The following is an 11,103-nucleotide window of genomic DNA, read 5'->3' as shown; positions in this document are numbered from 1 at the left end:
ACAAAGACGGACACCGCCGGATCATAGGTCATATTTCAGATTTACATGGAAACCCCGGTGTAAGCACTCAGCGCAGAGCGCAGTATAAATGAGCCTTGCTGCAATCTTTGGGAGGCATAATGAAAAAATCAACAGCAAGTTACTTGGTTTTATTTATTTTTTATGATGTTCCTCGTGCGGTATAAGTGATTAGACGACTTTATTCTTCGGGTCGGTACAATTACAGCGATGCCAGATTTATATTGGATTTTTATGTTTGGCTGCTGTCACACACAAAAAGACGCTTTTTTTTAACAGCTATAATTTTTCCAGATTTCTGCCAACAGAGTAATGTGAGGGCTTGTTTTTTGTGAGACGAGTTGATGTTTTTATTGGTACCATTTTCGGTAACATAACATCTTTTGATCGCTTTCTATCCCGATTTTTGGGGGCCAGAATGAACAAAATCCAGCAATTAAGGAATTATCTGGGGTTTTTTTTATACCGTTCTGCGTGTGGTAAAATTGATAAGGCGGCTTTACTCTTCAGGGCAGTACGATTATAGCGATACTACATTTATATCTTTTTTTTATGTTTTGCCACTTTTACACAATCAAAACTATTTTATAGAAAAAATAATTATTTTCACATCGCTTTATTTTGATAGCTATAACTTTTTTATTTTTCCGTTGATGGAGCTCTATGGCGGCTTGTTTTTTGAGGGGCAAGATGGCGTTTTCAGCTATACCATTTTATTTACATTTGTCTTTTTGTTCGCGTTTTATTCCACTTTTTGTTCGGCAGTATGATGAAAAAGTATAGTTTTTTTGTCTATTTTTTTAGGAATTTTTTTTATGGTGTTCACTTAAGGGGTTGACTAGTGTGACAGTTTTATCGATCAAGTTGTTCTGGACGTGGCGATACCAAATATGTGTACTTTTTTTGTTTCTTTTTACATAAAAATACATATTTATGCGTATATTTTTTCCTTTTTTTAGTATTTAGTGATTTTTAAAAAAAATATTTTTACACTTTTTTTTTTTTACTTTTTACTTAGTCTCTCTATGGGTCTTTAACCTTTATTACCCTGATCGCTGATATAATTCATTTCAGTGCCAGCATTGCAAAGCATTATACCTGTAAGTGTTGCACTGACAGAAGCCTCTTAGACCATGCTGTCAGCATGGTCTAACAGGCTTCCTGTAGGTGGCAGACCCGGAGGTCGTCATGACTATCGGGCCCTTGCGATGACGTTGCAGGGGCGCCAATTGGATGGGAGAGGGAGCCACATTTAGAGGGTTAAATAGCCATGGGTGGTGCATGAAGGGATCTATGACTCTCTCCGATTCTCTCTCATGAGAGAATCGCAGCACAGGTTCGGAGGAGACGGAGAAAGTAATTTCTCCATCTCCTCTATTGCTGATATCTGTGATAATCGGACTGAACTGGGATGACATCTGAGTGCAGTACGATGTTTCACACGCACTGTGATGAACCGGTAGCCGCCATCTTGGTAATGATAAATCATATCCAGGGATGGCCACACTTCAGCAGCCCCCACCCTTGGGACCTTCTGTTAAAACGTCAACTAGATAGTTTCCCCCCATCCAGGCTCCTGTAAGATAAGAAGCCTACTTAACACCTGAATGCTAGGAGCCTCAAAGACTTCGAGAGGAAACACAGCCAGCAGGGGGGGGTGCTTCGTCTATCTGTACCTGACCATTTGTCCCATAGGACTAGTTTCTTTGTCTGTCACAAGCATGGAGGCATAAGATATAGAAACATGAAAAGTACACGCATGTTGCATGGGATGGGCCAATAAAAAAATATCACGGCGTCCCGGAGCCATTGCGCACACAAGCCTCCGCGGTAGACGTTTGTACGTGCTCTGGAAGCCAAGATATAGCGCGGAGCCATTCCTGAGGACCGTATGGTATCATAATTGATATCAAAAGGTCGGTTACGGCGGCCCGAATCCATGGGAACCCCTGGGGGTATCATGAGACCATCCCAGAAGAAGTTATTGGGTTCCATAGAATTTGGGCTTCTGATCGAAGTTAGACCTGAGGGTGGAGACTGAGCCAGCTGACCTCACCAGCAGTGGGCGGGACGGGGCAGGTAAGATAGCAGGACAGACAAGAGACAAGTCAGTCTTGACCCAAGAGTGGTGTGCTGAACATCTGAGCACCAGCTGAGGCCACCAAGGGGAGGAGCAGTTTGACCATGCGGTGGTAGGCCTCAGCCTGTAACAAAGAACCGTGCCTGCGACCGCAGAATCCTCTCCCTGCGTCACAAGAAAATCAAGAAACCGGTAACTGATATGCTGTGGTGATTCTGTGTGTTGTATTCCATTGTTGTATAGTTTAGCCTGACCTTATACCTGTGTATATTTAGTTGTATATCGTGTATCTAGTGTATTATTATAATCAATTACCTCAAGTAATTGTGGGCCTGCCTTTTATTCTGCATAACGAACGCACGTCCGTGTGAGCTCGGCTCAAGCCAAAAACGCTACCCAGGGTTGGTTCCTGACCCGATATAGGCCCATTCACGGACTGGGCGTATATCTAAAATAGGGACTGGTGGCAGCATACCAACTGGGGATTGGGGAAGGCTGATAGTGACGGTCGGAGGTTCAGATATATATATTCCTGGCGCGGCCAAGGAAGATATATATACCGCCCTCACTACAGAGCGCCCCGATACCCAGTAGGTTACAGGACAGTCTCTCTGGCGACCGCTTATCCTAGGTGCAGTTCCTTGACTGCCCTGAGGCTAAGAGGGCGCTAGCGAGTTGTGCTGTGTAGTGACGTTACGGTTTAGTGACGTTGAAGGGATAACACACTACCGTGTTCCCTGCGCTGGTTGCAGCTACCTGGCACTACTTTCTCTAGGTGCAATACCTTGACTGACCTGAGAGGTAAGGGGGCGCCAGAGAGCTGCACCCACCGGCCGGCTTTCGTCACATTGGTGGCAGAGCGGTGGGATTGCAGAATAATAGTGTTGTGGGACCCCTACTCCCAGGCACTAAAGACTGCCAGTGGTAACTTCCACTGCTGGAGTCTTAAGGTCAGCCCAACGTTAGACGGTCAGGCTAAAAGTATAACAAGGTGTGTGCAAACTCAGGGTTGCAGCGGTGTCAGTTACCAAGATGGCAGACGGCACCAGGAGCAAGACCCTGCAGGAGGCTAATGCTACGGTCCGTGTGGCAGGAGGGGAGGACATTGTTACTCATGGCGAGGAGGAGTCCAGCCCGGGCACCTCAGGGAGCCAGTCCCCAGTATACGGTCCCGCAGTGGGCTGCCCACCACCTACCCAGCCCAGCCTGTCCAGATCACAAGCCCTTTTACAAGCGGCTATGGCAAGTCTCCAGTCTCATGGCGATGCCGTCTACAAAACCCTCCTGGCAGCATCAGAGAAGGCAGCGGAGGAGGAGCGTGCAGAGCGGGCTGCGGAGCGGGCTGCGGAGCGGGCTACGGAGCGTGAAGCTGCAGAGCGCCGGGAGGCTGCGGAGCGTGCAGAGCGAGCTGCGGAGCGCCAGCACCAACTGGACCTGGCCCAGCGGGGGCTTCCGCTAGAGCAACCAACCCATCAGGAGACCAAGTCGTCCAAAGTCCGAGCTGAGGACTTCCCTCTACTGGAGAAGGATGGGGACCTGGACTCCTTTCTGGTGGCATTTGAACGGACCTGTCTTCAGCACCATCTGGCCCGGGATCAGTGGGCCAGATACCTGACCCCCCGTTTGAGGGGTAAGTCCCTGGATGCCTTGGGGGACTTACCTGCCGGGGAGGTACAGAACTACGACTGCATCAAGCGGGCCCTGATCCGGCAGTACAACCTCACTCCCGAGTCGTACCGCCAGAAGTTCCGGAGCCTGCTGCGTGGCCCCAAGGACACCTGGACCGATCATATGCGGGCGCTGTTGAGAGCCGCAGAGCACTGGACCTCGGGTCTAGCGCTTACTACCCGCCAGGAGGTCCAGGAACTGTTCGTCACGGAGCAGTTCTTGTGGAACTGCCCAGAGGACCTCCGACAGTTCCTCCGTGACCGAAAACCAACAGGGGCTTCTGCTACAGCCGCCCTGGCAGACGAGTATGCCAATAACAGGGCGCCTGAGCTGAAGAAGTCTGCCAGCAGCACCTGGAGAGGGGGTAAGCCCAGTCATGCCCCTGTTTCCCCGGCCCCTAGAACACAAGGGGTGTATCCCCCTGTTGCCCTCTCCAGGCAAGGACCAGACGTAAGACGTTGTCATCTATGCAACAAACCAGGACACTTTAGGGCTGAGTGTCCCCAGCGCCAAAAGACCCCATCCCAGTCCCAGAGAGCGCCCAATGTTTTGTGTGTGGGAGGGGGTGGTGGTAGGTCCCTGGACAACATCCAACCCGTCACCATAGGCCGTTCTGCGGTCATGGGACTGCGGGACACGGGCGCTGAACGAACACTGGTACGGCCTGAGGTGGTGTCCCCCCAGGACTTGGTACCAGGAAAGACTCTTTCCGTCTCCGGGGTTGGAGGCGTGGAGCCGGCACTTCCCGTTGCCATGGTGTATTTGGACTGGGGTGCCGGAAGGGGGATGCGGGAGGTGGGAGTAACGCCAAATATTCCCGCAAATGTTTTATTAGGGACCGACTTGGGGCGTCTAGTATCGCAGTATGTACCCTCTGAACCCCCAAGTTCGGCCCCCCAAGAGTGTATTGATTTGTCTGCTGCTAATGCCAACCATGTTGTATGTAGTGTGTGTCCTGCTGAGGAGGAGGGAGTGAAACCTGAGGGTAACACCTGCACAGACACAACACAAACAGGGTTAGTGAAAGCAGGTGGGGAGTGTGGGGATGCCCGCAGAGGTGCTCAGCCGGCGTGCCGTGACCTCTTGTCCTCCGGTGAGGGAGGGGGCGGGCAGGATTCTGTAGAGGGAAGCTCAGGGATGGAGAGGGGGGCAGCTACCGGCAGTGTAGGGCTCCCAGGGGTATCCAGGCTGCTGAGTATAGGCCCACTGCAGGGGGAGGAACAGGTCCATCGAGGATGTGGGGGTTGGCCACCAGCTCACGGAGGACCAACGGTCCCAGCTGGGGACCACCCTGCACCCCTTCCGGGGGCTGTTCAGCAGCCTGCCCGGAAGGACTGAGATGGCTGTCCACGACGTGGACACTGGCGATCACCCGCCGATCCGGCGTTCAGCATATCGGGTCTCTTTCGAGGTGCAGGGAAACATGCGCCAAGAGATAGACGAGATGCTGAAGCTGGGGGTGATCCAGGCATCCAGCAGCGCGTGGGCCTCGCCTGTAGTCCTCGTACCAAAGAAGGACCGAACTACACGGTTCTGCGTGGACTACCGGGGGCTCAACGCTGTAACGGCCACCGATGCGTTCCCCATACCACGCATCGATGACCTGCTCGATCGGATGGCCGGGGCTAAGTACCTGACCATCATGGATCTGAGCCGGGGGTACTGGCAGATTCCTCTGACCCCCGCGGCAAGGGAACGCTCTGCCTTTATCACCCCTTTTGGACTGTACGAGTCCACAGTGATGCCATTCGGCATGAAGAATGCCCCTGCCACTTTTCAGCGGATGGTCAATATGCTGCTTGAGGGACTTGAAGGGTACGCGGCTGCGTACTTGGACGATATTGCAGTCTTCAGTCCCACTTGGGAGGATCACCTAGAGCACCTGCGGCAGGTGCTCGGTCGGATCCACCGGGCAGGCTTGACCATCAAGCCGGAAAAGTGCCAGCTGGGCATGAGTGAGGTCCTCTACCTGGGTCACCGGGTAGGCGGGGGGGTTCTGAAGCCAGAACCGGGGAAAGTGGATGCCATCGCATCCTGGCCCACTCCTAGGACCAAAAAGCAGGTGATGTCCTTCTTGGGGACCGCCGGGTACTATAGGAGGTTCGTCCCACACTATAGCACCCTGGCCAAGCCCCTGACGGACCTCACCAAGAAGAAGCTGCCCGTCGCAGTCGACTGGACAGTCGCCTGCGAGACAGCTTTCGGGGCACTCAAGGCCGCCCTAAGTAGCTCCCCTGTACTGCAAGCTGCCGACTTCGACCGGCCGTTTGTGGTACAGACCGACGCCAGTGACTTTGGCCTCGGTGCTGTGCTAAGTCAGGTCAACACGACAGGCCAGGAACATCCTGTCTTGTACCTGAGCAGGAAGCTACTGCCCCGGGAGGTGGCTTACTCCACGGTGGAAAAAGAATGCCTGGCAATTGTATGGGCCCTGCAGCGTCTGCAGCCCTACTTGTACGGGAGCCATTTCACCGTGGAGACGGACCACAACCCCCTCAGCTGGTTACACACGGTCTCTGGGTCGAATGGCAGGTTGCTACGCTGGAGCCTCGCTCTCCAGCAGTACCACTTCTCCATTCGCCACAGAAGAGGCCGTGACCACGGTAACGCTGACGGGTTATCCCGGCAAGGGGAGGGTGCAGAAGGACGCACGGGGGAACACAGGAATGTGCTACCCCCTCGCGCCCTCGTATAGGGGGAGGTGTGATGAACCGGTAGCCGCCATCTTGGTAATGATAAATCATATCCAGGGATGGCCACACTTCAGCAGCCCCCACCCTTGGGACCTTCTGTTAAAACGTCAACTAGATAGTTTCCCCCCATCCAGGCTCCTGTAAGATAAGAAGCCTACTTAACACCTGAATGCTAGGAGCCTCAAAGACTTCGAGAGGAAACACAGCCAGCAGGGGGGGTGCTTCGTCTATCTGTACCTGACCATTTGTCCCATAGGACTAGTTTCTTTGTCTGTCACAAGCATGGAGGCATAAGATATAGAAACATGAAAAGTACACGCATGTTGCATGGGATGGGCCAATAAAAAAATATCACGGCGTCCCGGAGCCATTGCGCACACAAGCCTCCGCGGTAGACGTTTGTACGTGCTCTGGAAGCCAAGATATAGCGCGGAGCCATTCCTGAGGACCGTATGGTATCATAATTGATATCAAAAGGTCGGTTACGGCGGCCCGAATCCATGGGAACCCCTGGGGGTATCATGAGACCATCCCAGAAGAAGTTATTGGGTTCCATAGAATTTGGGCTTCTGATCGAAGTTAGACCTGAGGGTGGAGACTGAGCCAGCTGACCTCACCAGCAGTGGGCGGGACGGGGCAGGTAAGATAGCAGGACAGACAAGAGACAAGTCAGTCTTGACCCAAGAGTGGTGTGCTGAACATCTGAGCACCAGCTGAGGCCACCAAGGGGAGGAGCAGTTTGACCATGCGGTGGTAGGCCTCAGCCTGTAACAAAGAACCGTGCCTGCGACCGCAGAATCCTCTCCCTGCGTCACAAGAAAATCAAGAAACCGGTAACTGATATGCTGTGGTGATTCTGTGTGTTGTATTCCATTGTTGTATAGTTTAGCCTGACCTTATACCTGTGTATATTTAGTTGTATATCGTGTATCTAGTGTATTATTATAATCAATTACCTCAAGTAATTGTGGGCCTGCCTTTTATTCTGCATAACGAACGCACGTCCGTGTGAGCTCGGCTCAAGCCAAAAACGCTACCCAGGGTTGGTTCCTGACCCGATATAGGCCCATTCACGGACTGGGCGTATATCTAAAATAGGGACTGGTGGCAGCATACCAACTGGGGATTGGGGAAGGCTGATAGTGACGGTCGGAGGTTCAGATATATATATTCCTGGCGCGGCCAAGGAAGATATATATACCGCCCTCACTACAGAGCGCCCCGATACCCAGTAGGTTACAGGACAGTCTCTCTGGCGACCGCTTATCCTAGGTGCAGTTCCTTGACTGCCCTGAGGCTAAGAGGGCGCTAGCGAGTTGTGCTGTGTAGTGACGTTACGGTTTAGTGACGTTGAAGGGATAACACACTACCGTGTTCCCTGCGCTGGTTGCAGCTACCTGGCACTACTTTCTCTAGGTGCAGTACCTTGACTGACCTGAGAGGTAAGGGGGCGCCAGAGAGCTGCACCCACCGGCCGGCTTTCATCACACGCACCCATAGACTTTTATGGGTGCATGCAATCCGATTATTGGATGCACCCCCAGCATGATGTGATTGTTTTCTCATGCCAAATTGGCATGATAAAATAATCGCAGCTATGCACTGGCCCATAGAATAACACTGGTGCGAGTGCTATAAGCATCGTATAGCACTAGGTGGTGTTATGCACTCGTGTGAGCGAGCCCTTAAGGGGAGTATAGTTTAGGAGTTGTCAAATCTCCTCTGGGACCTGCTACTGTAACGTCTGCTTCTGTCACCAGGCAATCCCGTATTCATTCTGCGGCCGGCACTGGAGAAGTCAGAACCTGAAGCTCTGGGTGGCTAGGACCAGCAGCACCATTTAATCTGGCAGTATAGGTGTGTGTGCTGTCCTGCTGGAGTCATCAGCTCCCTGATTCAGCCAACTGGAAAGCACCACACCCCACTAAAGCTCCCAGCAAATTGCTGGAAGCTGCCAGATATAGTCTTGTTCTTCTTTGGGTCAACGCTATGTGTGTTGCACGTTTTCACGTGTCTTGTCACTCGGATTTGTTGGATATGGTTCCCTTATGGGTTCCCCCTGATAGGTCTAGTGGGGGAGTGTGTGGTCATTAGCTTCCGCTCCCCCCTGACCCTTTTCTTTTGACAGTCAGTGGCCCCTAGCTTGGGTGGAAGCCTGGGCAGATGCTAGGAGTGAGCCTGAGGCTAAGGGAGACTAATTGTCCTCGACCCTCGCTGTGGCCTTTGGGCTTGGAGGGACAGGGAATGGTTTTTGGTTTCATGAGACCAGCATCCAAGTGCACTTTTTTGTGGCACCATGTCACTTTTTTTAAGCAAGTTCGGGTGGAGAGCACAACCTTGAGTCTTCCAAGAAAATAAAGTGTTCAGCTCCTATCTTGTATGCGGTTCCTGTTTTCGCCTTGGCCTGTTCACTGACTACTCGAGTCTTCTGATGTTGTACCTTCTCTGCCCTCCTGGGTCTCACAAGTCCGGCCAGCTCGCACCACCAGCCAGCAGCCAACCTAGAGGCGCCTGTGTAAGTCCAGCTCCTGTATAGGCGTTATAGAGCCGCTGCCAGAACCTGATTCCAGGAGTGTAGGGTAGGTGAGGAGTGTAGTGTAGATAGAAATATCTGACTGTGTGTAAACGTCCATGTTCCCATCCTTGCATTCCTCACATTACAGACTGTTGCTTGCTGTGCAGCAATCTACAGCTCCATGTTATCAGCCACAGCAAGTAAGTCTGATTACCGTAGTCTGGTCACGCTGAAATGACAGCACACAAGCTGTCAGACAAAGCTAGCTGAGGGGAAGGAGTCTGCAGCTCACTGCCTGCTACCGGGTAAACGAGGTGTTCCAGCCCACAGCTAACAAAAACTCCTGGAAGGATGCCCTCCCACCATGTGACTTTTGAGGTCATGTGACCGTGTTCTCTAAACTTTAAATCCCAGAATTCCGTGCGAAGCGTTTACTTCCTGCACAATATTCATTTGTGGAGTCGGCTGCTCCTGCAGGTAATCAGTGTAGTCACGTGTCCTCTGAAGACGGGAGGAACTATATACAGTGTATTATATACGGGCATAGTATGTGGGGAGAACTATATACAGTGTATTATATACGGGCATACTATGTGGGGAGAACTATATACAGTGTATTATATACGAGCATAGTATGTGGGGAGAACTATATACAGTGTATTATATACGGGCATAGTATGTGGGGAGAACTATATACAGTGTATTATATACGGGCATAGTATGTGGGGAGAACTATATACAGTGTATTTTATAGACATAGTATGTGGGGAGAACTATATACAGTGTATTATATACGGGCATAGTATGTGGGGAGAACTATATACAGTGTATTATATAGACATAGTATGTGTACACTGGGGAGAACTATATACAGTGTATTATATAGACATAGTATGTGGGGAGAACTATATACAGTGTATTATATAGGCATAGTATGTGGGGAGAACTATATACAGTGTATTATATACGGGCATAGTATGTGGGGAGAACTATATACAGTGTATTATATACGGGCATAGTATGTGGGGAGAACTATATACAGTGTATTATATAGGCATAGTATGTGGGGAGAACTATATACAGTGTATTTTATAGACATAGTATGTGGGGAGAACTATATACAGTGTATTATATACGGGCATAGTATGTGGGGAGAACTATATACAGTGTATTATATACGGGCATAGTATGTGGGGAGAACTATATACAGTGTATTATATAGACATAGTATGTGTACACTGGGGAGAACTATATACAGTGTATTATATAGGTATTGTATGTGTACAGTGGGGAGAACTATATACAGTGTATTATATAGACATAGTATGTGGGGAGAACTATATACAGTGTATTATATACGGGCATAGTATGTGGGGAGAACTATATACAGTGTATTTTATAGACATAGTATGTGGGGAGAACTATATACAGTGTATTATATACGGGCATAGTATGTGGGGAGAACTATATACAGTGTATTATATAGACATAGTATGTGTACACTGGGGAGAACTATATACAGTGTATTATATAGACATAGTATGTGGGGAGAACTATATACAGTGTATTATATAGGCATAGTATGTGGGGAGAACTATATACAGTGTATTATATACGGGCATAGTATGTGGGGAGAACTATATACAGTGTATTATATACGGGCATAGTATGTGGGGAGAACTATATACAGTGTATTATATAGGCATAGTATGTGGGGAGAACTATATACAGTGTATTTTATAGACATAGTATGTGGGGAGAACTATATACAGTGTATTATATACGGGCATAGTATGTGGGGAGAACTATATACAGTGTATTATATACGGGCATAGTATGTGGGGAGAACTATATACAGTGTATTATATAGACATAGTATGTGTACACTGGGGAGAACTATATACAGTGTATTATATAGGTATTGTATGTGTACAGTGGGGAGAACTATATACAGTGTATTATATAGACATAGTATGTGGGGAGAACTATATACAGTGTATTATATACGGGCATAGTATGTGGGGAGAACTATATACAGTGTATTATATAGACATAGTATGTGTACACTGGGGAGAACTATATACAGTGTATTATATAGGTATTGTATGTGTACAGTGGGGAGAACTATA

At 49.7% G+C, this 11,103-nt stretch overlaps 1 protein-coding gene across 1 annotated transcript in view; it reads left to right on the top strand.

Moving 5' to 3' along the window:
• Positions 1-9,342: 9,342 nt before the first annotated feature.
• The window catches only part of LOC141273058 (gastrula zinc finger protein XlCGF66.1-like), a 35,192-nt gene continuing 33,431 nt past the window's right edge, over positions 9,343-11,103 (top strand). The window contains exon 1 of the mRNA XM_073684395.1: positions 9,343-9,451. The gene's annotated coding sequence lies outside the window, so the exon portion shown is untranslated. The remainder of the gene's footprint in view (positions 9,452-11,103) is intronic.

The sequence above is a fragment of the Phyllobates terribilis genome, unplaced genomic scaffold (assembly GCF_046119375.1).
Source record: "Phyllobates terribilis strain yellow unplaced genomic scaffold, ASM4611937v1 Scaffold_5__5_contigs__length_657084704, whole genome shotgun sequence".
In the NCBI taxonomy this organism is placed as follows: Eukaryota; Metazoa; Chordata; class Amphibia; order Anura; family Dendrobatidae; genus Phyllobates; species Phyllobates terribilis.
The sequence above is the reverse complement of the archived record's forward strand: the minus strand, read 5'-3'. Positions and strand labels throughout refer to the sequence as shown.